This window comes from Rhinoderma darwinii, unplaced genomic scaffold (genome assembly GCF_050947455.1).
Source record: "Rhinoderma darwinii isolate aRhiDar2 unplaced genomic scaffold, aRhiDar2.hap1 Scaffold_93, whole genome shotgun sequence".
NCBI classification, from domain to species: domain Eukaryota; kingdom Metazoa; phylum Chordata; class Amphibia; order Anura; family Rhinodermatidae; genus Rhinoderma; species Rhinoderma darwinii.
Genome location: NW_027464503.1, coordinates 265,485 through 287,239, shown reverse-complemented (window position 1 = coordinate 287,239; position 21,755 = coordinate 265,485). Strand labels below are relative to the sequence as shown.

At 44.9% G+C, this 21,755-nt stretch overlaps 1 pseudogene; it reads right to left on the bottom strand.

The window, feature by feature from the left end:
- Window positions 1–4,330: 4,330 nt before the first annotated feature.
- The window catches only part of LOC142732892 (EGF domain-specific O-linked N-acetylglucosamine transferase-like), a 47,678-nt pseudogene continuing 30,253 nt past the window's right edge, over window positions 4,331–21,755 (bottom strand).

Genomic DNA, 21,755 nt, shown 5'->3' with positions numbered 1-21,755 from the left:
ATACAGTACCTTAGGAAAATACAGTGTGAGACAAAGATGTTAACAGGAGCGCTCCCTAGGGTAATACCTTGAAAAAAAATGTAAACTAGTCTTCTCACCTTGTGAACCTCTTAATTGATAAGAACATCGACTGGATGCAGTTGTCTCTCTTTTTGTAGCTTCTTGTTCTTCTGACACGGAGTACAGTATGTCTCAGGCTGGTGGATTTCTTGAGGGAATTTCCATCGCTGATAGTTCTAATTATTCCTCGGATGTTCAATAACGCCGTGTGGTGAAGTTCAGGACAGTGATCGAGGTCTCAACATTTTACTGCACAGCTCCATGATCTCTAAGGGCTTATTCAGACAAACGTATAATACGTCCGTGCAACGCGCGTGATTTTCACGCGCGTCGCACGGACCTATGTTAGTCTATGGGGCCGTTCAGATTGTTAGTGATTTTCACGCAGAGTATGTCCACTGCGTAAAACTCACGACAAGTCCTATATTTGCCCGTTTTTAGCGCATCACGCAACCATTGAAGTCAATGGGAAAACCGCGCACTTCCGTGTGCCGCTCGTGATGCGCGCTACAGTAGTCAAAACTATGAACGAAAACAGAAAAGCACCACGTGCTTTTCTGTTTACAAACATAAAAACAGAGAAAATCACGCAGCCGCGCATCGTATGCTGCTGACACATGGAGCTTTTATGGACCTTTTGCGCGCCCAAAACGCACACGCTCGTGTGAATCCGGCCTAAGGCTGGATTCACACGAACATGTTCGGTCCGTAAAGGACGGAACGTATTTCGGCTGCAAATCCCGGACCGAACACACTGCAGGGACCGGGCTCCTAGCATCATAGTTATGTACGACGCTAGAAGTCCCTGCCTCCCCGTGGAACTACTGTCCCGTACTGAAAACATGATTACAGTACGGGACAGTTGTCCTGCAGAGAGGCAGGGACTCCTAGCGTCGTACAGAACTATGATGCTAGGAGCCCGGCTCCCTGCAGTGTGTTCGGTTCGGGACTTGCGGCCGAAATACGTTCCGTCCTTTACGGACCGAACATGCTCGTGTGACTCCAGCCTATGGGTATGTGCACACGGCAATACCAATTACGTCTGAAATTACGGAGCTGTTTTCAGGCGAAAACAGCTCCTGAATTTCAGACGTTTTGACAAGTGCACCCGTTTTTCGCGGCGTCTTTTACGGACGTAATTGGAGATGGTTTTAATTGGAGTCAATGAAAAACAGCTCCAATTACGTCCCAAGAAGTGACATGCACTTCTTTGAGGCGGGTGTCTTTTTACACACCGACAGCGGCGCGTAAAAAAAAAGTTTGGAGCCATTTTTTCGGACGTAATTCGAGGCCTAAAACGCCTGAATTACGTCCGTAAATAGGGCGTGTGAACATGTGAACATACCCGAACACATTCATCTGATCTACAGCAACCAGAAGCTCCTCCACATTTTTGTGGGGTAAGGTTAGTCTTCCTGGTGAAAGTGAACTCCATAATTCATTTCATGATGTCCTTGGAGATCGCTGGGATTTTATATACTTTCTTTAGGTTGTTTAAATTGTTTGTGAACACATCTCTGACAGTAGAAGAAAAGTGACCTGGAAAGAATAACGTTACTAATCCATTAATGATCCACAATGTATGTATCTCATGTATCTATATTGGTCTAATCTGTCTATCTATCCAAATCGATCTCTATATCTATCCCGCATACCTATCTCATCGAAACCGCTGTGGCGGTTTTTTCAGTCTCCCATTGATTTTAAGGGGGTTTTTGAGGCGGAAAACACCTCAAGAAAGGACATGTTGCTTTTTTTACCGTGAGCGAACCCCACCTCTCATTCCCATTGAAAGCAATGGGAGAAGATTTGGGAATTTTTTTGGCACGGATTCCGACGCAGTTTCCTCGTCAAAATCGGCACCAAAAAAACTGTGTGAAGAGGGCCTAATATTTATATCTATCCAATCTCTAGCTGTCGGACTATCTACTTACTTCCATTTTCCATCTATTGCATCCATCACACTCTGAACCCGTTTAGGACATTATATAGTACAAACACGGGAATATAAATCATACATTACCCAATAAATTACAACCATGCAACAAAATCAAATAAAAGAGATAGACAACCTGGGTGGTAAAACATGGCCTTCTTTATTCATTAAAACGTTATAAAAAGGAAAACATTTTATAAAATTACATATATATATATAAATATAAAACACACATCATATAACTCAGACATAAAATCAATCCATAAAACAATCTACTTCAAAGACTGATTTTACCCCCAGTCTAATAAAAAGCTGTGACATAACAAATATATAACATAAGGGAGGATAGGCGTGGTGCTTCCAAGTATCGCCTTCTTTAGGCTGCGGGTTGGATACAAGCCACAATTTAAACCCAAACAGGTAGGTCACATGAGCAAAAGAAGCCCAATGACCTACCGGTTACTGGGTACCAGGGAAGATCTTCCCTTGTTGCTGGGTCACATGAGACCCCAGCAGCATCCAATAGCCAGCTGTTGCTACCCTGGGCATATCTGACCAGAGAACAGCAAAATTGGCGGGAAAATTCCTGCCAAAATCATAAGAAATCCACATAAGGAATGACTATAATCCCATGTGGATCCCTCCTTATGGTCTGGGATCCTTCCATTCTATGCAATTTTTTTCATTTTTTTTTTTTACATGGATGGAAAAATTTGAGCTGTAAACAAAGAAAATAAAAACTTTATGTTAAAAAGCATTAAAAATTCCTAGCACAGTCCACTTCATATGAATGGAGATGTTTCCGTTCCCTGCTTGCGGGTGGACGGTGGCCTTGTTGTGCAGGAGAGGTGCCAAAGGGATCTTTAAGGGTATGCTATACACTTTTGATAGTGCCACGTGCATGAGGACTTAGTCAGATCTTGACGTGACACCAGTTCATTGAGCAAAAGTACGAGATATATCAAAAGCTAACTTCACTTTCAAAAAACTTCCGACATGTCATAGTGAGAAGTCAGAAATTTTGATCAGTGGGGTCTGAGCCCCCCACCGATCACTTAAATGAAGCGGCAGAAGTGCTCGGGTGAGCGCTGAGCCACTTAGTTTCTGATCGGCTTTTGTCGGCAAGATGAGAAATTGGTGTACGGTCACAATAGAAAGTCTATGAGCCCGTACACCAACTGCTTGGCTTTCCGAGAAAAGCCAATCAGAAACGAAGCAGCTCAGAACTCACCGTAGCACTTCTGCCGCTTCTTTTTAGCAATCGGTGGGGGGCTCTGTGCTCAGACCCCCACCGATCAAAACTTCTGACACGTCACTATGACGTTTTAGTTACCATTTAATCATGCTTTATTCACAAAGATGTCTTACAAAACAATCACTTTTTTAGGAAGTTTTTTCATTTTACAAAATGATTTCCACTTAATAAAAACATGATTTATAATTGTTTATTACAAAATCGACCAATAATAATCATATAACCAGCCTCCCATAAGTGTTTTTTTTAGCTATACGTATATATTATCGGACAGAGCTGAATCCAGGACTTGTTAAAAACATGAAATTGGAAGATTTTTTTTTTTAATATAGTTTTTTTCTGAATAGAAACCTTAAAAAAAAATACAAAAAAGGCACCCCTCCCCCTTATTAAATCCTATGGGGCAGATAAACACAACGGTCGTGGTCATGTGCTCATATCTCTCAATGGTTCTAAAGCCACTGGATGATACAGGACCAATGGTAAATCTAGCACAAAATATTTAAAGGGGTTGTGTCGTCTCATTACTATGAGAGTGGGTCTGGCTCCCCGACACGTAGCAGATTTTGCTAAGAGAGGTTACCGTCGGCTGCTCACTTCCCCGGCAGCGGCCACTACAGGTGAAATTAAGTATTACATCTAGCCAATGAAATGAATGGCCTTCCTTGTGATACATGGATGACTGGGTCAGTCAGCTTGTCAGAAGCTCTCTGTTCTAGATCATATAAGGGGTCTCGAGCAGGGTCCCATCCCTCTATGACGTCAATAGGGCCTAATAGGCAAAATGGGGATTGGTTGTCGAGAGGAGACAATCCCTTTAGTTACAACTTATAGGTAAGTGGATTTTTTTGACCTATCTGCTGTACTTTAGGAAAATGGTTATGAATTTTACTGATGCATGTTGGATTTCGGCTTGTGTAGAAAATAACGCATGTACAATACTGCCTGTTCTGGATGAATGAACGTGAGGGGAGCAAAAAAATAAAAGAAAATGATAAAAACTGGTAAATAGAAGCTAAAATGGATTTAATGCATTTACTTCAAACTCACCAAATTGCAACAATTATAATTAAAAAAACTTTTTTATAATAAATAAATAATTTATTATGTTATAAAATAGAACCGAGGACATATTCTTCGAGGTAATTCCTTCTTTTTACGATTACAGTTCATCACGACCTCTTCGGAGCGGCCACTCAGGATGACGAGACACGTACTCTGCCGAAGTGCTGACCAGCCGGAAAAATTCAGCAAAATCGAAGGCGTAATTGGTGAATTTTGGGTGTTCTCCCAAAGTCGGGTGATGTCCCTTAATTAGACGGCATAACAAGCTTTGTCATTCTCGGGCACGTTATTCTCTCCATTGAAGGACAAGTTAATTAGGTAATTCTGGTTACAGAAAACAACTTTCATTTAAAGCCCCCAGGACATATTGATCTTTTTTTTTTTCTACATGGGACACGGGGGAGAATTATTGACAGGTTGAACTAATGACCAATTCATTTACTTTTGAACCTGCGACAGCCTGAAATGTGTCACAACTCAATGGAAGAAGCCTAATAATGGGAGAACAATATAATCTAACAAAAAAAAAAAAAAAAAGTGTGAATGGAAAGAGTCAAGAGCGACACCATGTGAACGTGCGGGGAGTAACACACAACAGCGAGGGCTTTATGTCCGAATATTCTCGTAAAATCACTACTCAAAAATTAAAAAGGGGTATTCGGTTTCTGCAAATAAATTTTAGGCTGAGTTCACACAGGGCGAATACGCTGCGTAAAGTGACACAGCGTAAAGATTTGTTTAAATCTCATCCACTTTGCCGCTACCGTATTACGCTGTGGATTTTCCGCAACGAATTCCGTTGCAGAAAACCCATAGTATTTACGCAACGTGTGAACTGACCCTTATTCTTTGTATAATCAAAAATTATATAATTTTCCAATATACTTTATGTATCAGTTTCTCCCGGTTTTAAGATCTCTGCATGCTGTCCTACAATAGAAACCGTCATTTACTTGCAGGAGATAAAAAAATATCTGTCCATGGTCATGAGCAGCAAAAATGTTGTCAATGAAACATAGAAGAAAGCAGACCCCATAGCAAAGATCGAAATGGGCCCTTAATATGGTGCTGGTTTTGCCACCCAGGACAAAAAGAACAGTTTGTTTCCCCTCCACATCCTTTCCATGACACTTGGGCCAATGCCCACTCTCCTGCTGCTAAAAATTCAGTTCCTCTGGAGAGGGGAGTCCTACACAGGTTCTCGACACCCAGTAGCGAAGAGATGGGACCAACCAACCCAGGGCCCCCTTTCTCTTAGGGCCCCATAGCAGCTGCTTAGGCTCTCTCTATGGTATATCAGCCCTTAACAAGACCTCAGCTGGCTAAATGAGTCATTTTTAATGTAAACCCTCTGATCGGGTAATACCCCTGGTATCGTGAGCAGGACTTACCTTGTCCTGAGGGAAAATTTTATCTGCTTTCTCCCATGTGATGTAGTGAATTCCTCGAAGTCGAGCCAAGTCCAAGTAACACCTCTCATCCTGACAATTATACCTAGGGAAAGAAGATCACACATGTACAGTATTCTACGCAACGGCGCCCCCTGCAGGGTAAACACATGCAATAATATGGTAGAAGACAAAACTATTATCTGCCCTGTTCACACTTGTACTCTGCATTATTCGCTACTAACATGCCTGAATCTAAAGGCAACATTTTACCCATTCACCCCTCTAGAGGGCGCACAGCGCAACGTATGCTGGAGGTGCATTAGTTATGCCACGCACCCACTGAATGAGTTTTGCAAAAACAAAAATGGCTATTATACTGCAATGCCACGTGTTTACCGTGCATGAATTTAGATACAAATACATAATGGCAAAGGTTGGTCCTGCAATCTTCCTAAAATTCTCAAAATTAGCGGCTCTATACGTTTTGTCTTGTATATTAAATGCTATGTGTATCAATACAACATGTCAAATTCTCATCATGCCTATTCTAAATATTTGATATAACCCTTCTGTTCTGAAGTGCCCTTAAAATAAGATGAATAGGGTAAGATTACTAATACACCAAGTCAGAGGTGCACATGTACTAATGGATCTGGGACATTGTCATTGTGATTAATGGACGCTGGTATACGCAGATTCTGATAATCCACATACAGATATGGGCTGCGTGAATGCCGAGCTGACCTTGCACAAATGACTCGTGGGAAAAGAACTTAGCTTTTATTTTTAAAGTCTATAAATATTTATTGAAAATTCCATTCGGTGTCGTCATGGTAGGCCATTTCTAGAAATGTGAATATATGGACAGATCAGCACGCTTGCTTAAAAAAAAAAAAAACTAGCTCTAAAAGCTGTACTGCTGAAACATTTGCACCAACAGGACCATTAGTATAATGTCATCATCAGGGGCATACACAGAAACCATAGTGCCCCATATCTAAATTCAGAATTCCCTCCCCCTACTGAAAGCTCCAACTATTTTTTTTTTTAAGTTAATGTTCACTGTTCTTTTGAAAATAGGGGTTGGGGCTCTGCTTTTCACAAACTCCAAATTCCCTGCTTCCCCTACCGCCACTAGGGGGAGCTCACTGTATATGTATTGAACTCAATGGGAGTTGTATAAATCTATATGCAGTGAGCTCCCCCTAGTGGTGGCTGCAAGTAAACACTGAGACAGTGTTTTAAAGGAAGCCGTAGAAGTTGTTCAGTTCCGGGCCCTCTTTTACCATGGGCCCGTTAGCGTGGTCATAGGGTCTGCCTCTACAGTAGGTACGCCACTAGTTGTTGCGCAATAGACATTAAGGATTGTCTAGTATAGCAATGAAGGCCGACTTTCTGCAGTCAGACACACATAGTAATTCTTAAATATAATGTTGTTATGGAAAACTCTCCCTTTACAAACTGGTGCAATCCAATCAGGACCCTTCAGGGACTCACACTCCCTGTATTTGCAGCACAGGGCCCCTCACCCGAATAGAAGACGATGACAATAACAATATATGAAGGAATTGCTAGTCATGCAATTTCCTAATGCAAAAGGAGAAGACATTCTAGGAGAGGCAACCATATTACACATGAGAACACAGACAATGACTTACAGCTCAAATATAACTGCCCAGTTTGGTAAAAAGAGTAAATGAGTCAGTGCGGCCCCGTGAAGCCCGATAAATATGTCAGAGTTATGTGTGATCTTCAGCTGTTCAAGGAATCCAAGAGATCTAGAGAAACATACAATGAAGGGTTTGCAGTTATGGAGAGAACTATCAATACATTGCCTTTTAGAACTTCAAATTGCTACATAGACAGAGAGGGGTTATACAGGATTAGAAAATCATGGCTGCTTTTTCCCAGAAATAGCACCACACCTGTCCATAGGTTGTGTCTGGTATTGCAGTAAACCTCCATTGAAGTGAGGCTTCGTTCACATCTGCCTCGGGGTTCCATTCGTGGTTCCGTCAAACCTTTCCGTCAGGAGAACCCACGAACGGAAACCAGACGGAAACCATAGCTTTCCGTTAGCCTTACCAGTGATTTCAATGGTAACGCTTCCGTTGCTAATGGTTTCCGTTTGTCTCCGTTCCTTAAGGTTTCCGTTTTTTTGGCAGCATCAATAGCGCAGTCGAATTGATATGTTGTCTGAAGGAGTTGTCTACACAACTTGTTAAAGTGTCATGGTGTCTGTAAGTACTGGATACGATAATGTTTGTTTTCTTTTATTGATATTTAATAAACAATTTCAAATGAAAAAGAAAGTGAAAATAAAGAAATATGATGTCTTTGCAGGGGATTTGGAGCTCTGTATCAGAAAAAACACCATTAATATATATTAAAGGGTAAGTAAATGTTCAAACTTCTGACATGTCATAGTGACAGTTTTGATTGGTGGAGGTCCGAGCACTGAGACCCCCACCAATCGCTAAAACGAAGCGGCAGAAGTTCTCGTGTGAGCGTTCAGCCCCTTCGTTTCTGTTCGGCTCTTTCTGGAAATCGATGTAGCGGTGTACAGACTCAATAGAAAGTCTATGAGCCCGTACACCGCTACATCGGCTTTCCAGAAAAAGCCAAACAGAAATGAACCTGCTTAGCGCTTCTGCCGCTTCATTTTAGCGATTGGTGGGGGTCTCAGTGCTCAGACACCCAACCAATCAAAACTTCTGACGTGTTACTATGACATGTGAGAAGTTTGTTGAACGTTTAGTTACTCTTTAAGAAATAATCAGCATCATTTTGGACCTGTTTAGATTACAATAACAAAATGGTTGAAGGGCGGACATTCACTGTATAGTGCTCAATCTGTTATGACTGAAGGAACCAATGTCCTGATAACGGTAATTAATAAAACTTGTCCTTTACGGTCTTATTGTGTTTACCCAGAATCATAAATTATCACCTATCCACAGGTCAGGTGACGATTTTCTGATCGCTGGGGGCACCACTGCTAGGAACCCCTTCAATCATGAGAACGGGGGTCCCAGACCCATAGATCCTCCTCACCGCACCCCCTTCAGTGAGGATGAGCTTGAATGGATCAGAGATCGAGCATGCGCCTGCCGCTTCATTCACGGTCTATGAGAATAATGGGAACAGCTGTACTCGGCTGTTTCGGTCATTCCCATAGACTTTGAATAGAGCGGCAGCGCATGTTCGACCACCGCTACATTTAATGTCCTCCTGCGGTTCAGCAGTGAGGAAGAACGAGTGTTCGGTGGAGCCCCCAGCGATGAGAAAATTATCACCTATCCTGTAAGGTGTTTTCTTGCAAATAGCAGTCTCAGCAAAGTAGTACTTACTGATTGGTGGAGGTTTGACCACTGGGACCCTGCCAATCCCTACAGCAGGCCCTTGAAGGTGAATTCAATGGGTATTTCAATAAGATACATTTATGGCATATCCATAGGACTACACCCCACTTCTTGGACCCCCAGCTGTTAGGAGAATGGGATCCCATGGTCTCAGTTTACGTGTAGGAGCGAACTGGCCACTGCAGGGAGAATGGGGCTGTGAATGTGCACGGATTTCCACATTGTAGTCGGTCGCAGGTCTGTAAGCGGCCAATTATATGTTGTCCTATGGATATGCTATAAATGTGTTCTGTAGAAATATCCCTTTAATGCAACAAAATATATAAAAATCCTGGTGAAAAACCTGCTGTACGGCAACAGATTTAGAAACCCCCAGTGATCTGCGGTTATCGGCATCCGGACAGATATTTCCCCTACAGAGGTCTCTGCCGGGAAAATGTAGTATTACATGGCCGCCATTAAAATGAGTTGCCGACCACGTAATACATAGACGGGCCGGCTCTGGCTCATAGAAGGGGTCCAAAGTGCCCCCCCTATGAAGTCTAGATGCCCTAACGTCCTCATGAAACTTCACCTTTCATCAACGGACCAACCATCTATTATTCACATATGGGGCTCCAGATCACGTGGCCTCATTTAGGATTCGTCCCGCAGTGTATTTCACCTTGGATAAGCATTATCAGCTCGTTCTCGGATATTATAAACATAATATTACGTACCTATATTTGTAATCCACCACAGTGACTTCAAGGCATGGACCAGCTGAGGGAGAACATCAGTAAGAAATATGTTTAGCGTTATTATCCATTTGGCTAATTTGTATTTTACGGATTTCCTGGGAGACTCGTTGCCACAATGTTATTTCCGATGATCACAGAGCAAAGACGAAGCGTCTGTGGTTAGAAATGACCCCAGGGCATCGCCACCCACAGAAAGGTAATGATTACCTCATCTAAGTTCAGTATTTTTGGAAACTCTGTGCTGCGTATAAGAATGGTGACTCGAATTTTCTCCTCCTAGAGCCAAAATGAAAGTAAATCAGTTAATAATGGATCTATTCACACGTTGTGGTCAAATGACATTTTTTGCAAGACAGAAAAAAAAAACACCACTCGTCTATGGGCTGTGCCTGGTATTGCACTTCAGCTCCAAGAACTTGAATGAGCTGCAATACCAGACACAGCCTGTGGAAAAGATGGCGCTGTTTTAATAGCAGCCATTATTTTCTAATCTTGTATATGTAATCTTTATGCTTTTCCCCACTTCAAGTGCCTTCCTCAATACCCACCAGTAGGGGTCAGGTATGCCGAAGACTGCACTGGAAGAAATCATTGGATCAGCTTGTAACCAGACTGGCTTTCATGTTGCATCAGTTTAGAAGTTACCGACTCTTATTCCATTTTTATTGCACCGAGGGCTATGCAAATAAGGGCATAAAATTGGGTACAAGGCCTGATGGCCCATTCGCTTCAATAGAGGAATGCAGCAATAAGGACAGCACCTCTTTTATAGTCTCCGGCCTCCCATCTAACGTTATATGTTCCTGAACAGTCTGACAAAAGAAAAAGTACTCCATATATTGTTGGCGGGCTATGAATAATTGTATACATATATAATTTACGAGAATGGTGGCGCTCTACTTTATCCTACAGAAGGCTTTAAAAAAGAAAAAATATATATATATATGACTGTAATGAACTGTGCCCGGGAACAATCCCTCATGTTGATTTATAGCGCACCTTTAAAGTTTCCTGGGAAATATTCAGCCGGAAAAGCACATGTTGTGAAAACGCTCTGAACAATCCCGTGCTGCGGCAATTTGAGATCTAGAGAAAGAAAAAGCGCTGAAATTGACTGCACTAATAAAGCACGCATCTCCTGTCTTCAAACAATACTTCCTCTGTCACCCGTCACATCTCCGGATAACGAGCTTACCAGCGGCGTGTTGTAAAATAACCCGTATCTCATTCTGGGCAGTAGCGCAAACACAGCGTCCTTAAAGCAGACCTTAAAGGAACATAAATACAAAAGGGGATATTACCAAATATGTCCAGAAAAACATGACTAATGACCCCCAAGTCTAACTTTGTTTTATACATCACCATTCCCAATTGGAGCAGTTGCAATTTTTTAGCGCAAAATACAGATAACACACATTACTGGCAGTCACGCATGCTTGTGATTATAGAGCACTTCCCCTTTAAATTAAAAACAGTCACTTGTCCACCTTTGTAACCATTAATATTAATTTCCCCCATTGCATGCAAAATAAAAAATGAATTAACATTGCAAATAGTCTTGATTAAAAATCTCCTAATGTTTTGGATCTACAGCTCCAATGAAGAATTGTGTTTCCATGGTTACAGACTACAAACAAACAATGTGCTGTCAGATCCTGCAAATAACTGTCCCCTACTTCTTGCTGTTCCTGCCAAGTATATGCAAGCAAGTAGGGGACAGATGCATTGCAATATGACTGCAGGATCCAACTACAGAGCGTTTACTTGTAGCCTGTAACCATGGAGACACATAGGACTGAATAGGAGCTGTAAACTCAAAATAGTAGGATATCCTTGGAATGGTAATTTAACATTTCTGTTTTGTCCGGACCCTCCATGGCCTGATCACTGTGGCATTTTTTAACGTTCTCTGCTGTCTTCCTGCTGAAAATCAGCAACTTTCTACAGTACTTTGTATTTCAATTCTTCTTCATTTTCATGGTCTTTCCTTGCTTTCAGTGAATGAAAACAGTAAACATCCAGAGGCTGAAAACCTTTTATGATCACATCTAGATGGCACAGCAGGATGGCTTATTACAAGAGAAAGCTCTGGTACAATGAAATAGCCCTGCACCTGTGTCAGTTACATACCATGAGGTTTCAGCTTTTGGATGTAAACGAGAATATTCCTATTCACTGACAGTAAGCAGGGATCTTAAAAAAAATGGGGAAGAACTGAAGCAGCAAGTATATTATAAAGTTACCAAACTTTTCATTAAAACATCAATAAACTATAAAACAAAAAAAACTTTAAAAATGATAAAACAACAAAGAGAAATACATTTGGAACATCTTACCCGTTTAGAATCGTACGTTTTCAAGTGTGTAACTTCGTAATCTGTAAAAGCTTTCCACGTCTCGCTGAACAAATCGCCATAGCCATAGAAGCTCTGCAGAAAAAAACATATTTAGTGTTTAGTACAAAGGCATCTAATCCCAAATTCTCTACATTGCACCAAAACCTCTGCTGAATAATTACTGTGCAGACAGGGGTGCACCATCCATGCGGCAAGATGAGAAGTTCACCTCAGACAGGACCCTTTTCTGACTGCAGGGGACTTGGCAGACATCCCTGAATCTTCTCATCTTCAATTTGGAAAGTAGGGGACGCAATTTCACTCAGGAAGTAAGAGGCACCTCTGTACTATATAGAATAACCAGCGGAGTCAATGCTGATCTCTGTCAGAAGCCTCTCAGAAGGCACATTGGCAAAGATCCTAATCCAAATCCCTAAACTTTTCAGGAAAATAGGATATGCTAAATTCTGAAGTCCAGCCAATCTGAATTACAACCTGTATTATAGTCCAGAGCTGAATTCATAATTCTGCAGACTACCACTTGTCAGCTCAGTGTCTGCACAGAGATTGCTGTAGAGCCTATAGTGATTTACACTCTGGGAAGGGTCATCTTATACCAGGATCTGATGTAGAGAAGACTAACTGCTCCATTGTATTATAGGAGCTAAACTGTCAGGGTATGTGCACACACACTAATTACGTCCGTAATTGACGGACGTATTTCGGCTGCAAGTACCGGACCGAACACAGTGCAGGGAGCCGGGCTCCTAGCATCATACTTATGTACGATGCTAGGAGTACCTGCCTTGCTGTAGGACAACTGTCCCGTACTGTAATCATGTTTTCAGTACGGGACAGTTGTCCGGCAGCGAGGCAGGGACTCCTAGCGTCGTACATAACTATGATGCTAGGAGCCCGGCTCCCTGCAATGTGTTCGGTCCGGTACTTGCGGCCGAAATACGTCCGTCAATTACGGACGTAATTAGTGTGTGTGCACATACCCTCAGGGGTGGGTCTGTCGACAAGCTTGTTGACTCATTCCATTGACAATTAGCAGAATCGTGAATGCAGCTCTGGACTATAATACAGTCCATACAACCCGTTACATTTCAGTGTGTTGGACTTCTAAGGGTATGTTCACACGCAGTGGTTTCAGATGTAATTCGGGCGTTTTACGCCTCGTATTACACCTGAAAAACCGCCCCTAATACGCCTACAAACATCTGCCCATTGCTTTCAATGGGAATTATGATGTTCTGTTCCCACGAGCCTTTATTTTATGCGTTGCTGTCAAAACACGGCGCGTAAAATAACGGCTCGTCAAAAGAAGTGCAGGAGACTTCTTGGGACGTTTTTGGAGCGTTTTTTCATTGACTCTATTGAAAACAGCTTCAAAAACGGCCGTGAAAAACGCAGCGAAAATCGCGAGTGGCTTAAAAAACGTCTGAAAATCAGGAGCTGTTTTCCCTTGAAAACAGCTCTGTATTTTCAGACGATTTTGAGTTTGTGTGTGAACATACCCTAAGACACTATGCCAGCTATAAGAATATTCAGAGCATCTCAATTAAAGTGGTATTCCCAGAATTGACAATTATTACCTATCCATAGGATAGATGAGAATTGTCAGATTACTGGGGGCCCCAACGCCGGGATTCCCAACCGATTGAGAGAACGGTGGTCCGAACCCTTGAGGATTTTAAATAGAGTGGTGGTCAAGCTGGGGGGGGGGGGGCACATTTTTATAATACCAGATGAATGATTGTGATATGTCAAATAAAAAAGCAACACAGAACCGTCACTTATCAGCCTTGAACTAGACCGTATTAGAGGGAGTAGATGGTCAGGGGCAGATGATAATGTGGTCATTGTGATCCCGGACACAGAGAATTGTTCAGTCTCCGTGGAGCTTCACATCTCAATGGTTGAGGAGATTACAGTGGATTATAAATCAGGATTTTCTCCTTTGACACAGTCTGGCCCAGAACACGACAGGTTGCCGGGGACAATTTCCTTTTAGAAAGCAGAACCATCTGCCCAGGGAAGATAAGCCGATTACCTATCCCGCTAGACGGCCCATGAATGCACCCAAACCCTATGGGACCAAGTGCAACTGCTGATCGACAAGTGAACGCTGGAAGGGGTGCGCCGACCTCTGGCTTTGGTAAATAATTTTTCAATTCTATTGCGGAATGAAAAATAGCGCTCTTTGTGTAGAGATCGCTGGCTCTGGAAGGTCATCTCCACCCTGAACCATTTATTTTGGGAGCTGTGAAGGGAGGATAGTAATAAAGATAAGCAGGACTGGTCATCACTTTCTGATCACTTCTCAAGGGGCCAAGAAATTGAACAATAGATACAAGCAGCTCTTAAAATGGAAGACGCTGATTTAAGTGTAGGATTTATTTTTATTTTATATGTCTATAATTCTGTGCTGATTTATTTGGTTATTTATTTTATAGGGTTTAGGACTACGTTTTTTTATTTTTCTTATAAAGAGCCCCAAATCGTTAAAGGGGTTGTCCAGGAACGGGGTGTTTTTTCATACTGATGACCTATCCACAGGATAGGTTATCATCATATGATCGGTGGGGGTCCGACACCGCACCTATCAGCTGTCCAGGCTGCCTCCGGGCGCCAGATGTTGTGCAGTGGCCGGTGTCAGAAGCAGATGGCTCCGTGGCTATAGTGGCCGTGCTGCAGTACTGCAACTCTGCTCTAATTCAATTGAATACAACCCCTTTAACTTACCTTCACACAGCCATAGAGTTAAAGTGTAACTAAATGTTCAATAAACTTCTGACATGTCACATGTTTTGATTGGTGGGGGTACATGCACTGAGACCCCCACCAAATCGGTAAAACGGAGCGGCAGAAGGGCTCGTGTGAGCGTTCAGCCGATTCATTTCTGTTCAGCTTTTTCCGGAAGTCTATGAGCCCGTACTCCAATACAACAGCTTTCCGGAAAGAGCCGAACAGAAACCAAGTGACACAGCGCTCACATGAGCGCTTCAGCTGCTTCGTTTTAGCGATTGGTGGGGTTCTCAGTGCTGAGTCCCCTACCAATCAAAACTTCTTACATGTCAGAAGTTTGTTGAACGTGTAGTTATCCTTTAAATAGTAAAATTATGTGTGCCTGCAGCCACCACTAGGGGGCGCTCCCTAAATACACCTACTATTAAATTGCATAATAAATAGATCTTTAACAAACTCACCCTAGTGGTGGCTGCAGAAGACCGAAATGTATCATATATAACCCCATAGCTGTGTGAACAGAAATCTGAGATTTTTTGCTCTGCAACAGGAAAAATGGAGCTTCATACCCTATAAAGATTATGAAATCAGCATCGATTTTTGCACTTCTCTTAAACTAAGGAGTTTCCTACAAACAGACAGCAGGTTTTCTGATTATCTTTCATGCCATGAACAGTGTCAATAATTTTCATATTTATGAATAGAATGGCAAAACAACAGTGAAGACTGACGCACTGACAGTGTATTAGAAAAATGTAAAAATGAAAAAGGAAAGGCTTCAAAAGGTTAAATTGAACTCAAGTCTATTATGTACACGAGCGTAATATACGCACGTGTGATGCGCGTGCTTTTCACGCGTGTCGTACGCACCTATATTAGGCTATGGGGCAGTGCAGACAGTGCGTGAATTTTGCTCAGCGTGAGTCCGCTGCGTAAAACTCACGACATGTCCTTTCTTTGTGCGCTGTTCGCGCATCACGCACCCATTGAAGTCAATGGGTGTGTGAAAACCACGCATGCCGCACGGAACCACTTCCGTGCAAACTGCGTGATTTGCGCAAAAGCTGTCAAACTCTGAATGTAAACAGAAAAGCACCACGTGCTTTACTGTTTACAAACATCCAAATGGAGTGTCATAATGATGGCGGCTGCGCGAAAATCACGCAGTCTGCATCATACACGGATGACACACGCAGCTGTTATGTGCCTTTTGCGCACGCAAAACGCAGCGTTTTTTGCGTGTGCAAAACGCACACGCTCGTGTAAATCAGGCCTTAGATACCACTTAGGGTCTATGGAAAACCGGGTATTATTTGATATTTTTTTGGGAATTAGGAATTTGGTGCAGGTGAATTAATTTGAGAATATCAGATCTGCCCAGCATGCACAAGGTTAATACAAAATACTGTATAAAAGTCTCCATTTAATAGAGCCTCCAGTAAAATTCTCCCTCCTACTACAGAAAATCTTGTCTCATACTGGCACAATGTACACTTGGCAATTCACCAGCCTGTGTTCCCAGCGCCGTAAAAATATAGAATAATTTGCTTCCTGTTCTCACGCCCAAGAATAAGCAGATCTGTCCCCGAGGTTGTGTATGACTGGGTCAGTGCTGCAGGTGGTAACAGAAAACTCCAGCTTCAAAAGTCTCTATAAAGAGGCCACGTCTTGGCCGACAGTAATGGAAACCAGGTTAAGAATTTGTAGTCGGCACACCTTGCTTGTGTTACAAAAATATATATCTTTATTGGATGGATGCCAGAGGCTACATGTGCGACGTCGATGTTTCGGTCGATAAGACCTTCGTCGGGCACTGAGCCGTGCTGGGGACTGGATCGGTGCAAAATATAATGCGTATGTAGCGCTGCTATAGTGAGTACTGGGCGGCTTACCGCTCTAGATGGGTAAGCCGCCCAGTACTCACTATAGCAGCGCTACATACGCATTATATTTTGCACCGATCCAGTCCCCAGCACGGCTCAGTGCCCGACGAAGGTCTTATCGACCGAAACGTCGACGTCGCACATGTAGCCTCTGGCATCCATCCAATAAAGATATATATTTTTGTAACACAAGCAAGGTGTGCCGACTACAAATTCTTAACCTATACCCGGGTTGGGACCCTACCTCGAGCACCCAAAAGAAACCAGTGCCATCTGAACACAACCACACAGTAATGGAAACCAAACCGTGCACCTGGGTCAGCGAGACACGATCGGGATAAGAATGTTTCCATTCACTGACAGTGAGCAGGGATTTTGAAAATAGAGAGGAGTTGAAACACAAATATATTATAAAGTTGACCTTAGAAAGTAGAACTTTTTATTATACACTAATTAAAGTGTATCTATCGTGATAATGTTTTTGTACTAATCCGTAGTTCATGTGAATATATGAAACTTTGTAATACATCTTATTAGTGGAAAGTAACATGTCCCCTCCCCCCCTCACAGTTCCCTTCCCTGCCTGCAGGCTCTCTGTATATGTTCAGAAAACGTAAAAGTCCTCAAAATATTTGCAGGAATACAGAAAATAGAAGAAATAGCGGAGGAAGAGGAGGGGGATGCAGCTGCACATTCTCGGTGTCTGTGAGACATCAGATTGTCTCGGAGTACCGAGCGTAGCCATAGCATCACAGAGGACAGCGTGATGAACACAGCGAGATAGGCATAGAAAATGGGGGTCATCATCCTTCTGAACTCCAGCTGTTGTAGAACTACAATTCCCAGCATGGCCTGACAGCATGTGGATAGAATAATAGATAATAAAGTCTTTGGCTGCCAGTGCATGTTGGGAGTTGTAGTTTCACAATAGCTGGAGTGCTGGAGTGCTGACCCCTGTACTAGGGCGTGTGCAACCAGCAATGTTATGAAGTTAAAGGGGTAGTCTGGAGAAAACCCAATCTCAAATCCCCAAAGAGGGAATTCTGTTTTATTCGGGCAGGGCTCCTTTTCAGAGCACAAGCCAGAACTACTACAAAGAGTGTCCTGGCATTACAGAGAGAGCCCACTGATTTCAATAGGCAGCATGTAATGCTTCATTTCCCCTGTGGTGGCGCTGCAGGGGAAATAAACACTTGGCATCAGGTTCACAGATGATTGCTGGAGGGTCCTGTAACAAAAAGGAATTGTCCGAAGAGGATAAGTTTCCATGCTGGCAATGCCAAGCTATGGATATCCACGTATGACAGGTTACAGTACTGCTACATTCAGACCAACAGAGGAGGGGGAGGGTCAACAAAGGGACCCCACCGCCTCCATTTTTATAACACATACCCCTTTAAGAAAGAAAAATAAAATACTTACTGTGTCCCACATGACAATATGGACGTCGTGCTGAAGGAGTTGTTAATATGTTGTGTAATATAGAGATTGACAAAATCCCAGAAGTGGTGATAGAGATTTACACCTGGGAACAACGAAAGATAAAATAATTAAAATATTAGTAACAATAAACTCACATTTGCTTCCTAAAATCTACCATCTCTTCCTGTGAACATATAAAAATCAACAAAACCGGATTATCAGACATTCTGGATTATTGGACAGTCACACAATAATATAAAAAACTCATTTCCAGGGCTGAATAAAGGAAACAATGAAATCCTAGCAGCCGTGTCCATGTCTTTTAACCAGTCCAGTCTTGTTATAGTCCAGAAGAGGCTGGACGCAGCCTGCAGGGATTAAGGGAAGCCGACATGACCGTCCTAGTAGGGAAAGGGTTAATTAGGTGAGGGAGAGTTGGAGGGAGTTGGAGGGGGGACGGGGAGGAGTTAAGGGGGACGGGGGGCAGTTGCTGAGCTTCCCGCTGTTTCTCGGCATTGAGCCGGAAGCAGCGGGAGGAGTAACACAGAAACAGTAAGCTCCCCCGTTGCCCGTGCTTTTTGTGACAGAGGCCTTAATGTTGGAGCGGCTGCGTGCCGCTGCTGTGCACCACGGTCCCGGATGGCTAGAGGAGACCGTGGCTGCCATAACGAGGATCCCGGACGCCGTTTCGCCACGTCGGGCACGGCGTTCGGAGTCTGTTGCAAAGGACAGGCTCCCCTCCCCCGGCCCCCTCACGAGCATGGCTATGGCGGCGGGGGGGGAGTCGGCAACAACCGCTCCTGCGCTGGGCGGGCAGAGAGCGTTGCCAGGGGTGACGGCGACGCAGGCCGGGTCGACCCGTCCCTCTCGGCGGTCCCGACCTCCAGAGCGCCTCAGCCCGGAGGCAGTCCCGCGGACACGGCGTCGCAGAGGGAGCCCGATCCCGGACGCTGCAGGCCAGGCAGCTGGGAGGACCGCCCCTTCCCAGGCCCTGCGTCCTGGCAGGAATCCCAGGCCGCGACGGGGTCCGGCGGTAAGCAGGGAGTCGCAGGCTGGGCTCCCTGTCACCCCTCCCCCATCAGATGGAAGATGTGGAGTACAACGTACGGCCGCCCCGCATGGTGATGTTCCGGCCAGGGGGCAGGCTTCGTCAGGATCGTCTAGACGGACGCCTAGATCTGCAGCGACGTCGAGGCAACAGGTCCGGTCGGAAGTCTGGGTCCCGGCGGTCGGGCGGCAGGTTGCCGGCCCATCGGTCAGCGCGTCCTCATCCCCGTTCCGAAGATGTCGTTGGGATGGACAGTCGTCGGCGAGAGAAGAATTGGAGGAAGGTGAACTGGACGTGTATCGTCGAGGTCAGGATGGTCCGGCTGACGGGAACACAGCGCCTGTGCAGCCCGGTGAGTGTATAACTCCATCATTGTCTTATCCAGCGATTTTTATGTCGGGTGTCGGCGGGGGGGGCTGCTAGCATTGCATCGGGGGCCGGTAGTGGCGTGGGCGGACGCGACGGAGCGGGTTTGGCAGACTTAGTGGGTTGCTTACGGGAGCTGGTGGGGCGCCTGGACAGGGCCGCGGCGCCGGTAGTAGCGGAAGTGTCCCCTGCGGTAGTTTGGGAAGGCCCCAGGGACGTGGGATCGTTACAGGCGCGTCCGGTGGCGGCGGTTAGAGAGGCGGTCGCGGTGTCGGTACAGACCGAGGCGCAGAAGGACGGCGATCGAGTGCGTATTGATGATCGTGCTCGGGGGGAGGTGTACGTTTGTTTTGAAGGTCCGTTGGGGGCGCATTTAAAGCAGGAGGTGCGCGAGCGGATCTGGAAGGACGAGTATGTTGAAATTTTTTCTCTCTTGCCGCTCGCTAAATTTAATTTGGATAAGAGCAAGCGGGATGAGAGTAAAAAGGACGAGGAGGAACGGCGGCGGTATAGGCTTATCCCGCAGACGTTCGTTAATTGGTCGCAGGCGTTCGCCATATTGGCTAGTGTGATAGGGAAAAAGGCGCCGGAAAATTGTTCGGCGTTGTTTTGTTATTTTGATGCTATTGGGGAGGCTCATAGGGCGTATGGGGGGCAAGCGTGGCTGCGATACGATGAGCAATTCCGTCAGCGGAAGGCGGTTCGGCCGGCGATTCGGTGGGACCAGAAGGATATTGCTCTCTGGTTACGGGTTACGGCCCCGGTTAGGCAGTCCTTTCCCGGGAGCGCCGGCCAGGGAGGCCAGTCTAGTCAGGTTGGACAAAGCGGCGGGGGAAAGGCGGGGTTTTGCTGGCAATTTAATGAAGGTCAGTGCAAGTTCGGGGCCACGTGCAAGTTCAAGCACGTGTGTTCCGAGTGTAATGGTGCATCACACGGGGCGGCAAAATGTCTGCGAAAAAAGAGGTCAGGTAACCAGCACGCGGCTGGTCAAGGGGGTGTCGCCGGTGAGGGTGGAAAAGATGGCCCCTTATCTAAATGAGTATCCGGATAGGGCGGCGGCTAAGTTGCTTTATGAAGGGTTTCGTGTTGGTTTTGTTATTCCTCCGCCTCCTTATGAGGTTCCGGTTACGCGGAGGAATTTAAAATCGGCTTGCTTGCATGCAAAAGTCGTGTCGGAAAAGTTGTTAAAAGAAGTTTCGTTGGGCCGCATGTCGGGGCCGTTTGTTGAGTCGCCGGTAAAAGATTTAGTTGTGTCCCCTTTGGGTATTGTCCTTAAACGCGAGCCCGGAAAAATTTCGTTTGATTCAACATTTATCGGATCCCAAGGGTTCGTCGGTAAATGACGGGATTGATCACGAGTTGTGTTCCGTAGTTTATACCTCATTCGATAAGGCGGTGGGGTTAGTGCGGGCTGCGGCTCCTGGGGGCGCTGCTGGCAAAAACTGACATCGAGGCGGCGTTCAGGTTGTTGCCGGTCCATCCAGAAAGCCAACGGCTGTTGGGTTGTTTTTGGAATGGGGCTTTTTACGTGGATCGGTGCCTTCCGATGGGGTGTTCCCTTTCTTGTGCATACTTCGAGGCGTTTAGTAGCTTCGTGGAGTGGGTAACGAGGGGAGTATCCGGGGTCGATTCGTTGATCCATTACTTGGATGATTTTTTGTGCGTTGGCCCGGGGGGTTCGCCGGTTTGCGGTAATTTGCTTCATGCTCTACAGAAGGTGGCGAGGGAGTTTGGGATTCCTTTGGCGCCGGAAAAAACGGAGGGCCCGGTAGCGACGATTTGTTTTTTGGGCATCGAAATAGACTCGGTGGCAATGGAGTGTCGTCTCCCGGCGGATAAGTTGGGTGCGTTGAGGCTGGAGGTTCGACGGGCTTGTAGAATGAAGAAAATGGCGCTGAGGGAGCTTCAGTCGCTGCTGGGGAAGTTGAATTTCGCCTGCCGGATTATGCCGATGGGGAGGGTGTTTGGTAGGAGGTTGGCGGCGGCAACGGCGGGAGTGCGTGCGCCGCATCATTTTGTGCGGCTCAAGGAGGAGCACCGAGCTGATCTTCAGGTTTGGGATGACTTCTTGGGCCAGTACAATGGTCGCTCGCTATGGATGGCCCCAGCGCAGGATACGAGTGATTTGAATATTTTCACG